The 19,395-nt window shown below is 57.7% G+C and overlaps 1 pseudogene; it reads left to right on the forward strand.

Annotated features, from left to right (window-relative positions):
• Nucleotides 1-19,395, forward strand: part of LOC135894781 (voltage-dependent L-type calcium channel subunit alpha-1S-like) — a 99,991-nt pseudogene that overhangs the window by 49,885 nt on the left and 30,711 nt on the right.

Genomic DNA, 19,395 nt, shown 5'->3' on the forward strand with positions numbered 1-19,395 from the left:
GCCAGAGGGAGGACAAGCCACTGCTTCCGGGAGCTGCTTGAGGTAACCGCCGCCCAGAACCTGCACCCCTGACCCCCTCCCACGCCCCAACCCCCTACCCCAGCCCTGATCCCCCTCACGCCCTTGGCTCGGAGCACCCTCCCACACCCCAAACCCCTCATCCCCAGCCCCACCCCAGAGTCTGTACCTCCACCCCCCAACCCCCTGCCCCAGCCCGGAGCCCTCTCACGCACCCTGAACCCCTCATTTCTGGCCCCACTCCGGAACACACCCCCCCAGCCCAGAGCCCGTACCCCCTCCCACCCCCCAGTCCCCTGCCTCAGCCCGGAACCCCCTCCCATACTCCGAACCCCTCGGCTCCATCCCCCAGCCCGGAGCCCCTCCTATACCTCAAACCCCTCATTTTTGGCCCCACCCCAGAACCCGCATCCCCAGCCGGAGCCCTCACCCCCTCACGCATCCCAACCCCCTGCCCCAGCCTGGTGGAAATGAGGGAGTGAGTAAGGGTGGGGAGAGCGAATGACAGAGGGAGTGAGCGGGGAGCGGGGCCTGGGAGGCAGGGCAGGGCTGTTCAGTTTTGTGTGAGTAGAAAGTTGGCAACCCTAAGCCTGGGACTGTCTTGTGTTTTATGGAACGACCTGGAAAAGCTCTTTCAGGCCTTCTTCACTCATCATTAAAAGCAGGAGCAGAAGATGGCAGCCCCCAGGCATGGGTGGTGGGTATAAGAGGCCAGAGGGGGCTAAGCCTCCCCAAACAGACGGCCTGCCGCCTTTGGAGCGCACCGCTGCCAAAAGGGTGGGCAGCCCGGCTGTGGTCCTGCCCGCACTCCACTTGAGCTCCCGCTCCCACTCGTCCTCTTCCTGTCCCCAGTCTGCTTGCAGGGGAGCCTTGCGGGAGGGGGTGAAGAGACACACGCATGCAAGAGCTGTACCCGCGCGAGTGGGTGCACAACGATTTCCACTTCGACAACGTCCTCTCAGCCATGATGTCGCTCTTCACCATCTCCACCTTCGAGGGCTGGCCGCAGTGAGTCCGCCGGGGGGAGCACGCAGCATGGGGGCCGGGCACTGGGTCCGGCTGCATGGGGGGAGATCCCAGCACCCCACTGACGCTGCTGCCTGGCTGGGGAATGCCATGTGAGGGGACTTCTCCCGAAGATGGAGAGAGGGGTCAGACCCCCCCACCCCCGATCAGGGGCACAGAGGTGCCAGTGCAGTCAAAGGGGAAGCAGCTGTCTGGGATGTCCTGACCTCTCTGCCTTAGCTCAGCTGGACTGAGCCGCCCCCCCATGCAGCCTGGTAAACTGCATGCTCTCTACTCGCCACCCCCCCAGGCTGCTGTACAAGGCCATTGACACCCACACCGAGGACATGGGCCCCATCTACAACTACCGGGTGGAGATCGCCACCTTCTTCATCATCTACATCATCCTCATCGCCTTCTTCATGATGAACATCTTCGTCGGCTTTGTCATCATCACCTTCCAGGAGCAGGGCGAGAGCGAATACAAGAACTGCGAGCTGGACAAGAATCAGGTACTCCCCGTGGAATCCCCCCCATGGAACCTCCCCCACCCTGCAGAGACCTCCCTCCGACCCCCCAGTCTCCTCCCACCCCAGCCCCCATGACGTGGGTAACTCCCGGTTCCAGGGATGCCCAGGCTCTGGGTGCGAGGAGCCAGTTGTACCAGAGCTAGGTGCCAGGGTCTGGACGTGGCTAAGCGTGCGGGATGAGTGCCAGCCGGACGAGAGCCGGGGTGCCCTAGCTGGGTGTGAACTAGGCAAGACCAAGGTGCAGGGGACCCCAGGCAGGAGAGGCCGGGAGCCCAGGCACGAGGGTGTGTCCAAGCTGCAGAGTTGAAAGACGAGACCCCCTGTTCTTCTGTGCCTCTCTCTGTCTGCTCTCTGACACCTTCACCGACACATCCAGGCTTGGCCACCACACTGGGAGCCCAGGATGGTTCCCATAAGCCAGGCTGCACAGACCACTAACTTAGGGTTACCATATTTCCACAATCAAAAAAGAGGACACTGGGGGGGGGGGGGGAGTCCCGCTCTAGCCCCGCCCTGCCCCCATCCACTCCAACCCACTTCCCACCCCCTGACTGCCCCCCTCAGAACTCCCAACCCCCCCCCCGGTCCTTGTCCCCTGACTGCCCCCTCCTGAGAACCCCCCACCCTAACTGCCCCCCTAGGACCCTACCTGTCCCCTGACTGCCCAGACCCATATCCACATCCCCACCCCATATTCACACCCCCGCCCCCAGACAGACCCCTGGGACTCCCATGCCCTATCCAACTGCTCCCCGCCCCCTGACAGGACCCCCAGAACTCCCGACCCATCCAACCCCCTCTGCTCCCTGGCTGCCTTGACCCCTCTCCACACCCCTGCCCCCCTGACAGCCCCCCCAGAACCCCCAACCCATCTAACCCCCCCTGCTCCCTGTCCCTGACTGTTCTAACCCCTCTCCACACCCCTGCCCCCCTGACAGCCCCCCAGAATCCCCAACCCATCTAACCCCCCTGCTCCCTGTCCCTGACTGTTCTAACCCCTCTCCACACCCCTGCCCCCCTGACAGCCCCCCCAGAACCCCCGACCCATCCAGCCCTCCCCCTGACTGCCCCCCTTCTCCAACTCCCCGGCCCCCTTACCGTGCCGCTCGGCTTAGAGCAGGTGTCTGGCTCCGCCCCGCCCGAGCGGCGTGCTGAGGCTATGGAGGAGGGGGGAAGCGGGGGAGGGGCTCTGGCCACTGCGTCGCCGGGCGGCGTGCTAAGGCTGCAGGGGATGTGGGGAGCTGGGAAGGGGCTTTGACTGCCGAGGCCCCAATGCGAGCGGCGCTCGGCCGCCCTGTCAGCCGCTTTTCACTCTTTAAATAGCCGACCGGGGGAAATCCCGGACATTTTTAGATTATTAGAAATCCCCCCCGGACGGCTATTTAAAGAGCGAAAAGCCGGACATGTCCGAGGAAACCTGGACGTATGGTAACCCTACACTAACTAGTTGTGACGGAGCGAGACTCACCACCATGGCGCCTCCTGCTGGCCGTTCTGGAATTAGCTCAAATCCTTCCACAGGGCGGCCTCCTCCGGTGGTGTCTCGCTCGCCGTTACTCCCGCTTTGCTGTCTCCAACACTCTGTGACCCGCGTTGCTCCCCGGCGTCCTCTTCTCTCCGCTGTCTCCCACCCCTTTCGGGGGGACTGGCAGTCTATAGTCCAGCCACTCGCCTCAGTGGCCTGCTGCAGTCACCAGTCTAGTCCCTTGCTCCAGGGGCAAACTGCAGTCTGTGTGGGCCACTTCCCTCAGGGCAAGTGGGGGGCAGCCCTAGCATGTTGTCTGCCCTTCCTCCGGGGCCTCAGTCTGGCAGCGGTCAGCCAGAAGCTCCTTCTGCTCTGCTACCCTGCCCAGCACTGCTCTGCTCTGCTCTGCTCTGCTCTGCTCTAGCCACGGTGCTCCTAGGCACCCAGTCCTTCTCCCTAGCAGGCCAGGGAGAGACTGCCTTTTGCTCTGTTGAGCAGCCCTTTATATATGGCTTCTGCTGGCCCTGATTGGCCGCTGCAACAAGCCTCCTGATTGGCTCGCCTCTCTAATGGGAGGGTTCTGCGCAGGCTCCCTCTGGCCTGCTTTAATCCTTCCTCCCTGTGTGGGGCAGCCGCCCCACCACACTAGCGTATTGGCTATGTGGGAGCAGCACAGTATCGACCCTTTGAGCTGCAGTGGGGGCCTGCCCCAAGTCAGTAGGGTGACCAGACTTTCCCGATATTTAACTCTCTGTCCTGTGTCCCGACCGATGTATGATGGACATGAATCCTGCATGACAGTCGTGGCGGGAACTAGCACCACTGGGAATGCCGGAGGTCCTTCATGTGGTGTGGCTCGGGCCCAGCTGCGAGGCCAGTGTGCAACGGTGGGAGCATTTTCTGCACCTTCTTAAAGGGAGCAGCAGGTCCCACTCCCGAGGGGGCTCCTCACCCCATTTGTCCCAATATTGTAGGGCTGCGAGGCCTCCGGTTGGTGCAGAGCTGGTAGGCTCCCTACCCAGATGGCTAGTGGTAAAGTCTCCCTCTGGGTCCTAGGTGCAGGGACGGCCAGGGGGGCTCTGCGCACTGCCCCGCCATGAGCACCGGCTCCGCAGCTCCCATTGGCTGGGGACCGCGGCCAATGGGAGATGCTGTGGCGGCACCTGTGGGCGAGGCAGTGCACAGAGCCACCTAACCGCCCCTCTGCCTAGAAGCCAGAGGGAGATGTTGCCACTTCTGGGGAGCTGCCTGATGTAAGCGCCGCCCGGAGCCCGCACCTCTGCCCCAGCCCTGAGCCCCCTCCCGCACCCAAATTCTCTCCCGGAGTCAGCACCCCGAACCCCCTTCCTGCGCCCCAACCCCCTGCACCAGCCCTGTGACCCCCTCTTGCGGCGGGGGCCAGAGCAAGGCCGTGCGTCCCTGACCTGCGGCTTGCAGAGGGGGCCGGAACCGGAGCCATGTGTCCCCGACCCGCGGCTTGCAGAGGGGGCCGGAGCTGGGGCCATGCACCCCCCTCGCAGCTTCCTAGGGTTGTGCACTCCCCTCCCCCATGCCTCCGGTGTGCCCCCCCATGTGTCCTGATATTTTACTCTTGAGATCTGGTCACCCTACAGGTCAGTGACTGGCGGTGGCCTGCCAACAAGGGGTGGCGGTGGGCTGGGGAGCCCCCTCGGGAGTGGGACCTGCTGCTCCCTTTAAGAAGGTGCAGAAAATGCTCCCACCGTTGCACACTGGCCTCGCAGCTGGGCCCCAGCCACACCCCATGAGGGACCTCCGGCATTCCCAGTGGTGCTAGTCCCCGCCACGACTGTCATGCAGGATTCATACTGCCCCCGTGCCCTCTCCCCCGCCCAAGGAAAGCTAGAATATGGCCCTATATGGCCCATTCCTGCCTGGGAGTGCAAGGGGCTCCGGCTTCCCACTCAGACTAATAACTGGTTAGAACTGGGTCCAGGGAGGGCAAAGTCCAGGAATGAGCCGAGGGTCAGAAGCCAAATGCCAGAGCTGAAGGCGTGGTAAGCCATGGGCAGAGCTGGGGATCGAAGCCAGAAATTTGAAGCTGGAAGGGAGCAGGGACTGGAACAAGGGCAAGTGATGCTGCAGGCAAGGTACCCGGTAAGCAGCTGCTGATCTGCGGTGGGGGCCGGGCTTAGAACCGTCAGGGGCTGTGACCTCTCTGTCAGTTCCAAGGTAGTGCAGATAGGCTCACTGATTGCTTTGCAGCGAAGTTAGTCAGGGACTAGGCCAGCAGCTGGGCCTAGCTGGTCTGATACCTGACAGCACCCCACTTCTTTTAGGGTTGCCTCCCTGGAGCCCTTGGGCTGGGTTTCTTGGGGAGCCTGCAGGAGGTCCAGGGCATGGACGTGTTCCAGGGATTCCCACAAATGCTCTTCTGGGCCGCATCCCTCCCCATCACTCAGCTATTGGAGTCGCCCCCGGACTTGGCGGGAGTCCCGAATCCGCTGGCCCATGCGTTCCTCTTGGCCCAGCCCAGTTATTGGCAGAGGGGGAGGAGTAGCATGGGGTGGGAAGGGATTCTCGGTGAAAGGTTTCAGGAAGGAGATGTGGAACAAGGGGTGGACCTTGAGGGATTCTGGCAGCTGCAATCAAAAGGTTACCGGGTCAAGTTTTTCTGTGATCACAAATGGCCCTATGGACTTGTGGTCCAGCTTCACAGATGGATGGGTGGATCTCAGATCCTGAGCACCTGGGGTTGTTATGAGTCTCGTGCCCAATGTGCAAGAACAGAGGGAGTTAACCCAGGCGACCTGGGCCAGAAGGGGCCGAGAGCAGAACGCCCAAGCGATTGCTGGTAACCGTGCACCAGGGCAGCCTGGAGTCAGAGAGGGGCAGAAATGTTTCATCACAACAATTCTCCTGTGGAAAATGCTGATGCTGTTGAAAACGTTCCCTTCTGATGAAATATCATTTGGAACCCCCTCCCGCAATGAAGCGTTTGGCTAGCGTCAGCCATTCAGCCATTTTCTGAATGGAATGTTTGGGGGGGGGGTTGGTTTGATTTTTCATTTCGAACCAAACCACAGATTTAAGCTGACGAAGGTCGAAGGCGGCGGGAAACATTCCCGTTTTCTCAGAGCAAAACATTTAGATCGGCTCCAAACACAACTTTTGTTTCATGGGAACTTTCTAATTTTTATGTTTTCAGAACAGGGAAAAAAATGTTCAAAATCACAGGATTTCCTGCGCAGTGAGAAATCGGGTCTGGCCTGGCTCTGCAGGGGAGAGGGGCAGGGAGCGGAGCTGGAGGTTTTATAGCTGGGAGTGTTTCATAATTGCCCACGGTGCCACCTCTGCTCCACGGGCGTCAACGCTTGACCTTTTTCCTCCTGTTGCCCCAGCGCCAGTGTGTCCAGTACGCGCTGAAAGCCCGCCCTCTGAGACGCTACATCCCCAAGAACCCCTATCAGTACCAGACCTGGTATGTGGTGACCTCCTACTACTTCGAGTACCTCATGTTCTTCCTGATCATGCTGAACACCATCTGCCTGGGCATGCAGGTGAGGAGGGAGCAAAGCTAACGACCTCGCTGTTGGGTGGCAACCTTTGATCACTGTCCATGGGACCTGGGGGTGGGGTGTCCGAGACCACCCTGCTCTTGATAGCAGACTAGCAAGCCATCAAAGTGAGACTCAGGCTGGCCCACTGGTCGGGTGCCCCTGGATATCTGGGTTTGGATCTTGGCTTGGAATACTTCAGGCAGTTCAGCATCACTGCTCCAGGGAGGCCCCTCCTATGTAAAAGCCGCGGGTGCTATAGGTGAGGAGGGAGGGACGGTGGCACAGCTGTGTGTGAGTGTGGAGATGCCCCGGGCTGCGGATCAGGAGTCAGGAACATCTACAGAGCTGTGGGGCAGGACCCAGGGCTGGAACAGGGAGGGGGCTAGGTGGCAGGACTATTGGCAGAGCTGTGTGTGGAATGGGGGAAAGCATCACAACTTCTGCTCACATTCCAACCCCGCCAGAGCTCTAGCTTTGTATGTTGGTCTCAGACTCTCACATCTGGCCCAGAATCTGAGAGCCCAGCCTCATACCTGCTCCCCATAGCCCAGTGGGCTAACCTGTGCCTCTTCCTGGCTCCCCAGCACTACAACCAGTCAGCTGAGATGAACCACCTCTCGGACAACTTGAACGTGGCCTTCACCATCCTCTTCACCCTGGAGATGTTCCTCAAGCTCATGGCCTTCAAAGCCAAGGTGAGTGTGGGGTGAAAGTCTGGGGGGCATGAGTCTGGAGAGGGGTGCTGGGGGGGTGCATAACGTGACCAGGATGTGGGCAGCCGTGCCCAGTGGTTGGAGCAGGAGTCAGAGCCCAGTGTCAGAACCGAGTTACCTGAGCTGAGACAAGGCAGGAGCTGTCCCAGCCATGGACAAATGCTTTGAGTAGCCACTGGACTGCTGCTACTGCCGCTGCTGGGCTTAAGAGCTTGTCTGCTGGCTCTCCCCACCCCTCAAGCGCGGTATCCACAGGCAGCCTGCTGCAGGCCAGCTGTGCTCGTTGGGTTGCCTGGAGACTGGCTCCGCTGCAGACCCCTATTCCTGACTGGCAGGTGCGAGTCCGGAAGGGGGCCCAGGGGGTGTGAATCTGGAGGAGGGCAGGGGCTCACCCCAAGCAGTGGGCATGGCATTTTCTCCCCATGCGGCGTCCCGGGAACACAATCCCCTCGGAGCCTGGGGCCCCGGAGAGACCTGCCCACGCCCAGTCACTCATGTGGACAGTGCCACTGAAGTCACCTGGGCAAGGGCTGCAGGCTGACCTGGCAGCTCCTGAGGGGAAGAGCAGGGCCAATCCAGGCCACAAGGGGGAGCCCTTCCTCCAGCTACCTGTTCGCCCAACACCCCCACCCCCACTCCGCTGCTCTCACTGTCCTGGGTGTCTCTCCAATGGGGGTGGGAGGCTAGTGGTCCTCCCTGGAGCTCTCCGGACCCCCCATCAAACCAGGCTTGCGTGTGAGCGGCCCTGGGAGAGCCCCTGAACCTCCCCCCACCACAGCCACTGAGCCACGTGAGAGGCGAGGCAGAGCCCCCCGGCCCGCCCCGCAGGCCTGTCCCCAATGCCACTGAGAGACGGCCATCACCTCCGTGGTCCCTGTCGATGTGCCCGGAGGGGAATCCCTCCCCTGCCCGACCTCACGAGCGATTCAGCCACGTGAGCCGCTGCTCCATGGGCTGCCTTGGCATCCAATGGTCGCTTTTCCCTGAACCCCACCAATGCCAGCCCTCGGGGGTAGAGAACCCCAAATGTGGATGGTCCTCTGGGAACCAAGCCCCCTCCAGGTCATCCCTCTGAGCGTAAGGGATAATCACAGGTTGTCTTGCTGCCACTTGGTTCAAACAGATCCATGCCCACTGGGCACTTACCTAGTACAAGAACAGCCTCCTCCAGCCTCCCCCTGCCTTCCCTATACGCCTGTAGCCCCAGGCAGCCAGCGTGGGGCATGCCGCAAGAGCCGCTGCTTGCGACCCATACACAGTGATGTGGGCCGGGGCAGGTGCACTGCAGGGAATGTTTCCCAGTGCAGCTCCTTGGCCACACACCTCCCCTGTACTTGCGAGCCGTGTCTTCCCCGCCATCCCAGCCCTGACTCGAGCTCCCTTGATGGACAATCACACTGTTGCTGGGCCTGTTGGGGGCTAGGAGCGTTCGTTCCCTGGCGTGCCGAGGACTCGCCCAGAATAAGCATCGGCACCAATCAGCTGGGAAGGTCTGACCCCAAGAGCTCAGTGGGTGCTGGGTGCCAGCGGATAAGAGTAGACATGGAAGGAAATCTAAATCCAAGCTCTGCAGTGCTCTCTCCATCTCGAGGCATGGGGGGCAGGCTGGCCATGCTGGCTGTGTTCTGTGTGGGCGAACGGAGACCCTCCCTCTGGCGCGGTGAGCGGGGCAGCGGTTTGCAAGGGAGAAAGCGCGCTGCGCTCAGGAACGGCAGGTCTCCTCCGCAGGGAGTTTATAACCCCCCTGTCTGACCCTCAGCTTCTTCCTTTCCTTTCCCCCTGTTCGGCCCCCCCAGTCATTCCCACCTCATTACTCTCTCCAATCTCAGGGCTATTTCAGCGACCCCTGGAACGTCTTTGATTTCCTCATCATCATCGGTAGCATCATTGACGTCATCCTGAGCGAGATCGATGTAAGTGCCGCGATGGGCAGAGGGAACGTGTCCGAGAGCACGGGCAGGACAGTGATGTCATGGCAGTGACAGCCTTGGCAGGCTGCCAGCATCCCACTGTCACATGGGAGGCCCGGGTTCCTGCAGGACTGCGTGGGACACCGGTCCGGCTGGCAGAGCAACCTGGGCCGGGCAGAAGGAGAATGGGGCAGGGGCATGGGCACACGGGTTAACCTTCTCCTTGCTGTTTAAGAGACAGCGCTGACGGGATCTCTCCTCAGCCATTACACAGCCATGGTGGACCCCCCCTAGCCTCAGTGGCCCTCGCCCCACCCCTCCTCCTGAATCTGCCTGGAGAGGTACCCTGTGGAAACTGCCCTTGTCCTGGGACAGAACCAGAACCTCAAGCTGACTCCGCAGTGACATATGCCAGTACTCCCCAGAGGCTGCACCCATGCCGTGCCCTGCCCGTGTTCTTTAAACTCATGCCCAGATGGCTAGTAATCAGCTCATTGGCCTGAGATCACCATAGAGATGGCTGAAAGGGTTCCCCTTGCCTCATGGTCCCTATAAGAAGTTTCTGCCCTGCGCTCTGTGAGGGTCAGGCACCGTTTCAATCTGCTGCATGTGCTTGGAGTGTGTCAGTGTGTATGACGATTGCCACATATACCCGGTGCCTACTCTGTATATGTGTGCCTGTATATCCAATATACACCGGAGTATATTCGGTATATACCGTCTACATGATACCACACGTGTACGCTGCAGTGTGTATGTACTGAGCAGCCTGCATACAGAAGCATTGTCAGAGAGGCGTGCACGGTGCATTGCTGGGAGCTGTGTACCTCGTTGCTAGCACGTGGCATGGAAACCGGCTCCATACACACATCGGGTGTGCGGTGCGTACAATCGACCCAGCTGTAGTCGGAGAAGTAGCTTCTGAAGTGAGCACTCCAGTGGGGTTAGCACATCCTCGCTAATAAAAAAGCCCATCCAGTTGTCACTGCAGAGAGTCCCCGCTCTTTGTGCTGTCCCAGAGTAGCATTGATCCGTTCCCCCGCATCTGAGAGCGAACCATCGGCAAGGAGATCCGGCCCGGAGGAGATGAAATGTCATCCTCTCCTGTTCTCGGGCACAGCTTCCCAGCCCCAATGCACACCAGTCCTGCATGGTGGATTGCCATCCCTACAGCCCAGAGGAGCCCTCTGGCTGGCTCCGTTCTCCTGGGGCAACTGCACTGGCTGAGCGAGCTGCCGAACTCCAGAGAGCAGGACTCCTCAGAGCCGCCCCCGCACCAGGTATTGGGTCATTGGCTCCATTCCCATGTCACCACCAGCTAACAGCAACCAAAAGCCCTCCTAAGCAGGACTGCCACCCCAGCTTTAGTGACCGGCACTGTGTCAGCCCCTCTGCTTTTTCACCATTCCCAGCCAGCACAAAGGACAAACCCCTTAGGGAGCTTGCAGAGGTCCCCAAATTGCCTGCTCATTTGGGCAGTTGCCAGCTGCTGTCAGGAGTTCCAGGCAGAGCAGCAGCTACCAGCCTCTTTCCCCAAGCGCCGAGTTGCCATCGAGCGGCTCTGTGCCCACGGAGTGCTCTCTGTCTGCCCGGGGGGCCTTGAAACACGTTCTGGGCTGCTGTGTCCTTCCCAGCAGTTCTCAGACATGAGGGCACCTGGGCTCCAGATCCCATTGTTGCTTGGGAAGGGATCCACTGGAGCTCTGGCTTCCCACTGGAAAGAGCTTGGCATTCAGTGGGTATCGAGAAACACTAACGGGTTGGGCACGCTGCCCAAATCACCCCACATCCCCTCCTCCAACAAGAGACCTCGGGGCTGGTTTTTTGGTCTCCTTCCAGAGGGTTCACTCGGCCACCCCACGATCCCCCCACCCCTCATTTCCCCCTTGACATCGCTCCCAGGCACGCACCTTGACAGCCCCCCTCATGGCCACTGTCAAAGCTCCAGGGGTAAGGGGAGACCCTGCCTGGCCACCAGGAGCTAAGGGACCCAGAGTTCTAGGGACCGTGCTGGAGGTTTTGGTTAGGGGGAACTAGGCTTAGTGAAGCCGGGCATGTAGCTGGAGAGCATCAACCCCACCCGGTAAGTACTCCTCTCTGCCCGCCGTTGGCAGCTGGGGTTTCTGGGTCATTGCAAGTGGTCATTGCCCATCAGGGTATGTGTTTGCACCTGTCTCACCTGGAGTCTGTAGCCTTGTCTGCTCTGGAGACTGAGCGATTGCTTAGGGCCCCGAGCAGCTGATGGGGGCTCCCTACTGGCTTTTTCAGTATGTGCTGTGTGGGGGCCCCTCAAAATGTTCCTGCTTAGCCCAATGGGCTAGCACTGCCTCTGGCTCTGGAATGCTGCTTCCTGCCCAAGCGCACAGACCCCGGGAGCACCGTGGTTTAGGGAAACAGTACCCTCACAAAACTCTGCCAACTGGGTCCCAGCGGCGCCACTGGGACGGGTTCACCAGTAACAAAGCCGTCCCTGGCAGTTGTTTTCTCCCAGAAAAATGTTAACGCTGGTTTGCTATGTCTATCCTCTCTTGCTTTCTCTCTGCTTCCTTTCTCTCTCCTGTTTCTGTGTACGGCTGTTCACTGACTCGTGCAAGATGGGGAGGAGAAGGCCTTGCTATTTGAAGCCCTTTCCTGAGTCACTCAGGTCCCGATCCAGCAAAACATTGAAGCACATGCAAGTGGTCCCAATGGGACTTAAAGTTAAGCACTGTTGCTGGATCATGCCTTGTGACCGTGATCCAAAGCCCACTAAGTCAATACACTCGTTGACATCACTGCACGGTGGGTAAGGCCTTATGAGTGAAATTCACTCCTGCACACAGGGCCAGAACAAGGGCTAGACACCACTTAGGCCTGGTGTGACGCTGTAAGTGGTGCTTGTAGCTGTATTCCGGGCATAGGGGAGAATTGCTTTCTATCCGCGGATCGAATGTGGATACAAATTTTGTATCCGCGCAGGGCTCTAGGAATAGCTACTCTCTAGGAATTAACGAATTCAGCACACTTGGGTGAGAGGGTTTTGTGTGTGGACGCGAGCTGGGGTCAGGGCAACACCCGAGAAAGAGCCTGCATTAACTTGATAGTGAAGATGAACCCGAAGTGACTTAGGAGCTGAAGTCTCATTTCAAAAGTGGCTCAGACACCTGGGAGCGTAAGACCTGCTCTGCACTTGAAAATGTAACTGTTGTGTATGTTGGCAACAGGCATGAATTTTTGACCAATATGTAGCTATAACAATGCCAATATAAAGCTGCTATGTACTTGTATTCCCGTTCCCATATGGGAATAGCTATCCCTGTATAAAGCACCTTCTACACCAGTATAATTGCGTCCACACCAAGGCAGGTTGTATTGCTCTAACTACCCCGGAACAGTTCAAGCAGAACAACTTTCTAGTGTAGACAAGGCCTATGTCTCATTGAACGTCACTGGGGGCTTAGGCCTTTAAGTTGCTCTGGTACTTTTGCAGATGTTTCCCCTAGTGCCTATCTTTAGGTTCCCAAGTCAGAACATTTCTCTTCCAGTCTTACCCAGCTTGATATTTCCTTCAAACTGCCCTAGGGGTTGGGCCTGGATTCAGATCTGCCTTGTTCTGTGTGTTAGATTTTGGGCCATCCTACCCTGTCTTCTTTCTGTCTCTCTCTCTCTCTCTCTGTTTCCCGTCTTTCCCTTCCCTCCAAGGATCTGTGTCTCTGTCTGGCTCTCTCTGGAACCCAGCCGCCTGTTTCTCTTTCTCTCTCTGTCTCTCTTTTGTTTCCTGCCTCTCTGACAGTTTCTCTTGCTGACTCTCTTGTTCTCTCGACAGACGTTTCTTGCTTCCAGTGGCGGACTGTACTGCCTAAGCGGAGGCTGTAATGGCATTGTAAATATCAGCTGCATGTGCTTGCAGTGGGTCTCCTTATTTTTCTTCCTCTAGTTGTTTCTCTGCTGCACTCGGCTGCTGTGTTTGCGTGGATTGCATGGTGTGAATCCAGGGAGCTGCTCTGCAATGCACAGGGTGACTCTCCCATAGCGGAGCGGGGGTAGGAGCTAAAGACACCAATGGTCTGGGAGCAAACACACCCAACCTCTAGGAGATCTTCTTACCTCACATTGAAATGTGATCTCCATCCATCTGTCTATCCATCCACCCCTCCCTATCCCACCCCGACCCATCCATCCATATTACACTTTTCTTCTATCCATCCATCCTTCGTCCATGAAATACAGCAAAACTCAACCAGAGACAGAACCATCTAACTAAGGTTCCATCCAGCTGTTGTACAGACAGGACAGTCGCTCTATCTGTTCATTGTATCATCTAACGCAACATTAGTTTGTAGAAGGTCTCTCCCCCCAGCTGTATGCGCACAGCTTCTTACAATGTGATTTGGTGCAATTGCAGGGATACGTTTCTCGAACCTCCCTTTCTCTGCGGAAGGTTAGTTTCCCTCCTGGCCTGACATTGCCCTGGGCTCTGGGTTCCCTCAGTCCCTGTTCGGCTGTGTATGGTACAGAGCCTGTGCTGGTGTCGGTGGTAATTGATCCCCTGGTGATGGACAAAAGTCAGGAGTCCCAGAAGCAATGTTCCCTCTAATTTTTCCCACCCATGTGCGGAATGAAGTTTGTTATGTGCACCAATATGGAGGTGACGTGTGACACATCACCTCCATATTGGTGAACATAACAAAATTCATGTGGTGGGGGTGGGGTTGAGGGGCTCGGAGTGTGGAAGGGGGCAGAGGGTTGGGGTGCAGGGGTGTGCGGGCTCCAGCTGGGAGTGTGGGCTCTGGGGTGGGGCCGGGGATGAGGGGCTTAGGGCTGGGGCAGAGGGTTGAGTGTAGGGGGTGAAGGTTCGGGCTGTGGGTGTAGCCTGATTTGGGGTGTGTTAGTAGTGTTAATTAAATGTATCCACTTAATTTAATTTTATTTAAATACATTTTTAATTAATTAATAAGTTTAATAATTTTACTAATTATTATTGTGGATATTAATTAGTATGGGTTTTGGCTCGCCAAGTTGTTTGATCAGAAGATAAAGTTCGTCCTGAATCAGGCTTCACAGAGTTTATAAAAGGAACTTCGGGGGTATGACAGGAAGTTTACACTGAGACAGATATAGTCATAAAGACCTTTTTATTAAAATCAATGAAGATAGTAAGCAAATGGTAAAACAGTTAGAATTACAGAGTTACAAATATCACAGTTCTTTAAGATATAGATATAGATATATGAATATAAGATTATAAGCTGCACAGTTGATTTAATACTCACACCCTGTTTTGATAACCCGGTGTTGGGAGATGTGATACCACGCCTATGGCAATTTCCGTTTTCACACCTCTGGCAGAGGAAGCTAATGCAGAGCTGTTTACTCTCTTTTAATTTAACTCTAAGCTGTACTAAAATAAAATATAAGGGAGCTCAAATCCCTATTTAACTTACAATTTGAAAAGAAATAGAAATATGGCCTATTAATAGTTAATAGCCGTGGTCGATGGGTAGCATCAATACGTAGTTGAGGCAATGAAGAGTAGACAGGAGCAGATAGGTGGGTAGATTGCCTGCCTAATGGTGAGCTGCTTCTCCTTTTTATAGGGCATTAGTCGGAAATCCTTCCTCTTATGCCCAAATTTCATTCTTCCCCCACGGAAATGTTAGGGTACACTTACCCCATAGGCTAGTATGTATGTGCGTATGGATGACAGGTATGTACGCATTTGTGGTGTATCTGTTAGAATTGTGGGCAAACCCCCCCTTTTTTACCCTTTATTGCTATTGGTTCAGGTAAAGGTCTCTAGACATCTGCGTGGGTGTTTTGTCTAATTTTACTTTTCTGTGCTCCTAAGTCACGTGGGCCCTTTAACACCTCCCCCCCCCCACAGTGAAGCTCTACATAGCCGCTTTCCTAGCCGCCTCAGACACTCTCCCCGTGCTCCACCCCAACAGCCGAGATCAGCTGAGACAGTCCCTGGCAGCCCCCAGCTTTGAATGCCGGGGGGACAAGAGTCTGGGGATCCTTAGTGCTGGGCAGGGGCCCTGACTGCAGTTTCCTTCCCCTCTTTGGTACAATGGGGTCCAGGGCTATTAGGCATTTGCCCAGGTGCTGGCTAGTTTTCTTTGGGCTCGGGGCAGTGCCGAGTTCTTTGGAGCTGGCGGTGCGTCACTGAGTCAGGTGTTTCGAGCGGCTGCACACACCCCTAGGGGAGATGGCAGGCAGTGTTTATGAATTGAGACAGAAAGAAAAGGGGAAAGAGAAGGCGAGAGAGAGAAAGGAAGGGAGGAGAAGGCAAGCGAGAAGCACGTTTTCCAGCTGAGATGTGACGTGCGATCAAAGCTCAGTGAAGCGGAATAGCACAGGGAGGCAATTTCCGACAGCCGGCGATGCAGAGGAGAAGGCTCTCGCGCCAGCAGTCATGAAGGAAGTCGGCGGTGGACAGATGGAGGGGAACAGATAGAAACAAACTCCATCAGTTTGGCTGGAACAAGTGGGGGTGTTTTAAAGCAGAAGGCGGTACCCAGAGACCTGGAAGGGCTTTTGCTGCTGGTGCTGATACTGCTCTGGGTGGACAGCAGCACGCTGGAACGTGAGGAGAGGCCAGAGATGGAGGCTGGGATGCGATTTGGGGCCGAGATGGAGCTGGGGCAGGGATCACAACAGGCTGATTTTTCAGACCAGGAGCCCTTTGGAGAGCAGAATTTGGGACACTTCACTAAACCCCTCGGGATAAACCCACTCTGTCCTTTGCAGAGCTCCCCCCATACGAGCCAGCCCCATGGCTATCAAGAGGGGCAGCTGGGGTTTCAGTGTGGCAACCTGGAGCGGCTGGAGATGACCTGCTGTTTTTGCTGGACTGCTGCCTCTGGCACTGGCACCACTGTGGTGTTAAAGCCTGGTGACCAAATGTCACTATCCCCATTGGGCAGCTGGGGAAACTGAGGCACGGAGCGGGTCAGTGATTTGCCCAAGGTCACCCAGCAAGTTGCTGGTGGAGTCGGGATTAGAACCCAGGACTCGTGGCTCCCCACATCGAGCATTAGGCCACAGCTGCCTTGTGGGGAGTGGGATCTTGTACTATGATCATCTGATCTCATGCCCATGGCCTGTGCCTGGCACACCCCCTCTGTACATACAGGCAGGTCAGGTCTCTGCTCCCCCGTCTGCCCCACGCCGCCCAGTGAGTCAATGTGCCAGCCACAGCAGCTCCTGGCTGCTCCCCAGCGAACGCTACCGAACAGGACGGTGCAATGAGACAAGACAACGCTGACGTGGGCGTGGCGGGGGCTTTTCCCCACAAGCTGTGATCCTGGCTCATCAGCACTGTGGAGTGTTTGCTCAGCTTGTTCCAAAAGTTATTGGGAGCCTTTGCTCCGACGCAGACACCTGGGGCTCCTGGTGGGGAAGGCAGCGTGTGAGCTACAGGGAAGATGGGGTTAGGGCTCTAGCTAAGGAGACGGAAGGTCCAGGTTCAATTCCCTGCCCCAGGCTCCCTGGGGAAGTCACGCTGGGCCTCAGATCCCCGTCAGAACCTAGCCCTGCCTTACCGCCCGGCGGGTGCGAAGACTGGGATCTGTGAATTGCTTCGAGATCTGCTGACACGAAGAGCTAGGAGGTGTTATTACTGCAGGTCCCATGCCCAGCAGCGTTTGGCTACTCGAGCGGGTGTCGTGCTGTCAGTTGTGTGTCTGTGGCCCCTGTCGCGGAGCGGAGAGTTCCCACTCTTGCCAAGAGCTTTTCTCTCCTGATAGCCTCCTTTGCTGCACCTCCCCCTCGGGAGGGCTCCGATCCCCACTTCCCTCCAGACAGGGAGGGACTCGCGGGGACTTAGGGCAGCAATATCGTCTTTCGAAGGTCTCCCCCACCCTAACCTACCCTATTCCTTCCTTCCCTTCCTCCCACCCCACCCTGGTCGGCCCCGCTCTATGACCCCAAACCAAACATGCCCAGCCAGCTCAAACCCTTTGCCCCCTGCCGTAGACCTGCTGCAGCCAGGAGGCTCTCGGGCCCAGTGTGGTGGCAACCAGAGCCCCAGGTGAAGCAGGAGGGACCGGATTCAATCATGTAACCCTTGCCGGTGGAGCTGAGCATGGGGGAGGGAGGCTCTCTTCTGGATCACCCTCGCTGGAATGTACTGACTTGGTAGCACTCCTCCACCCTCACTACAGCATGCAGCTCCCCTGAGCCGGCCCAGCGAGTGGGCTTACTCTAACACACATAACACCCAACTGCAGGAGAGCCCTGAGCCGGGCTGCAGATCCGAGAGATCCCTGGGCTGTAGTGGTGAACAGTGGGGGAAATGCCACCAGTTCCACACAGCAGTGGCTCCTCCCTGTGGCCAAGCAGCCCCGAAGAGCTCAGCAGGTCTCCTGGGCCTGCTCCCTCCCTCCCCTCCCTGGGGCTTCTGTTCCCACTGAGCAGCTAAGGGGCGTGCTTTGCCTGCAGGATTCTGCAGACAATACCCGCGTCTCCATCACCTTCTTCCGACGTTTCTGGGTGATGAGGTTGGTGAAGCTGTTGAGCCGGGGGGAAGGAGTCAGGACCCTGCTCTGGACCTTCATCAAGTCCTTCCAGGTGCGTATGGACCAATCCCCAGTGTGGCTGGGCAACTGGCTTTGAAGATGGGACCTTCAGCCCCAAAGCACAGGCCTCTACTGCTCAAGAGCTCCATTAGCCGGTAGCAGCAGCAGGCCGTTAACCTCGATATGGACTGGTCACTAGCTGGCACGCACTTGACATGTATGTTACCCAAGCATCTAGGAGTTCAGGAGGAGCCACGAAGGGCTTCCCAGATGCTCATTCATACTGGTGTCAGCATGTCTCAGAGCCTCAGCTGGCCCCATATTCCCCAGACCAGATCAGTAAGATCGCCAGCTCCCTTGGACAGGAACTTCCAGGACTGGAGGGGCGCTGAGGGTGCTCTCCAGCACCTCAGTCGTAGGCACCTCTTTGTGCTGAGATTGTGCATGTCCCTTTCTCCCTGCCCCCCCCCCCCAGTGCTTTTCCTAGCTGCAGGGGCAGGGAGCTCCCTGTGCAGGCTGTGGAGTGAGTGACAGCAGCAGGAATGCTGGAGAACGGGTGTTTTTAGTGGCGACTTCCAGCCCCAGACAGCAGCAGACAGCCTCACTCTCCGGCCAGCTGCCCCGCTGGAACCCTGGCTGGCACCAGAGCTTGGTAGCTCCAGCCCGGAGAACTCCTACTCCTAAAGCAGGCGGGATCCACAGCGGGGATAGGCTGCTCCCTCTCAGCTCCACTCCCACATGAGCCCTGGACCCTTTGTCTCACAGGCCCTGCCCTACGTGGCATTGCTGATCGTGATGCTGTTCTTCATCTACGTACGCTGTGATCGGGCTGCAGGTAAGGAGGTGGGGACAGCGCTGGGGCCCCGGCTGGCAGGGCGTGGGAGAGCCAGGATCCAGGGAGCAGGGGTCACCCCTCGGGCACTCCTGCCGCACGACAGATACAACCCCACTGTCTTTCCACCAGGGGGGTCTCAGAGTGCTCTGCAGTCACTAGTGAATCAAGCCCCAGCAGCCTCCCTGCCAGGGGGAGGCCACTGTTATTATCCCCATTCCGCTGATGGGGAAACTGAGGCACAGAGCTGTCAAACTCCCCCGGCTTCACACAGCAAGTCAGTCGCAGAGCTGGGAACACACCTTGGGCCCCTGACTCCCAGCGCTGTGCCCAGTCCACAAGGTCATCCTGCCAGGCCAGCCCTTTCCCTGTGGTGCCAGGCTATTGGCTGGAAAGGAGCCAGCGGGAGCAGTGGTGAGGCCAGGAGCGGGAGCACGTGGGGTGGAGGGTAGCAATGAATGCCTATGGCAGGGCGTTCCTCTGCAGGGCAGCTGGGACCTGAGCATGTCATTCACAGATGTTTGGGAAAAATCGCCCTGGTGGATGGAACCCAAATCAACCGGAACAACAACTTCCAGACCTTCCCACAAGCCATCCTGCTGCTCTTCAGGTCTGTGTAGGCTCCACCCCTTCCTCATCCCACCTCATCCCTTCCCATTCCATCCCCTGGGGGTGCCCGGTACAGCCAGCCTGGGGGCATTTGTAATGCAGAGCCACTGCTGGGGGAAGCCAGCCTGACTTCCTCGAGGAGCAAAGACCCCAGGCTAGTCCCTCACTCCCACGGGTCATTAAAGGGCCCCTCATATGTGCCATGAGGTTGCACTGGATCACAATGCACCAGTCCATGGTGGTGCAACACAAGGGCCTGGGTCTCCCTACACGGAAGCAACAATGAGGTGTAACCAT

Source organism: Emys orbicularis (genome assembly GCF_028017835.1).
Source record: "Emys orbicularis isolate rEmyOrb1 chromosome 4 unlocalized genomic scaffold, rEmyOrb1.hap1 SUPER_4_unloc_1, whole genome shotgun sequence".
Classification (NCBI taxonomy): Eukaryota; Metazoa; Chordata; order Testudines; family Emydidae; genus Emys; species Emys orbicularis.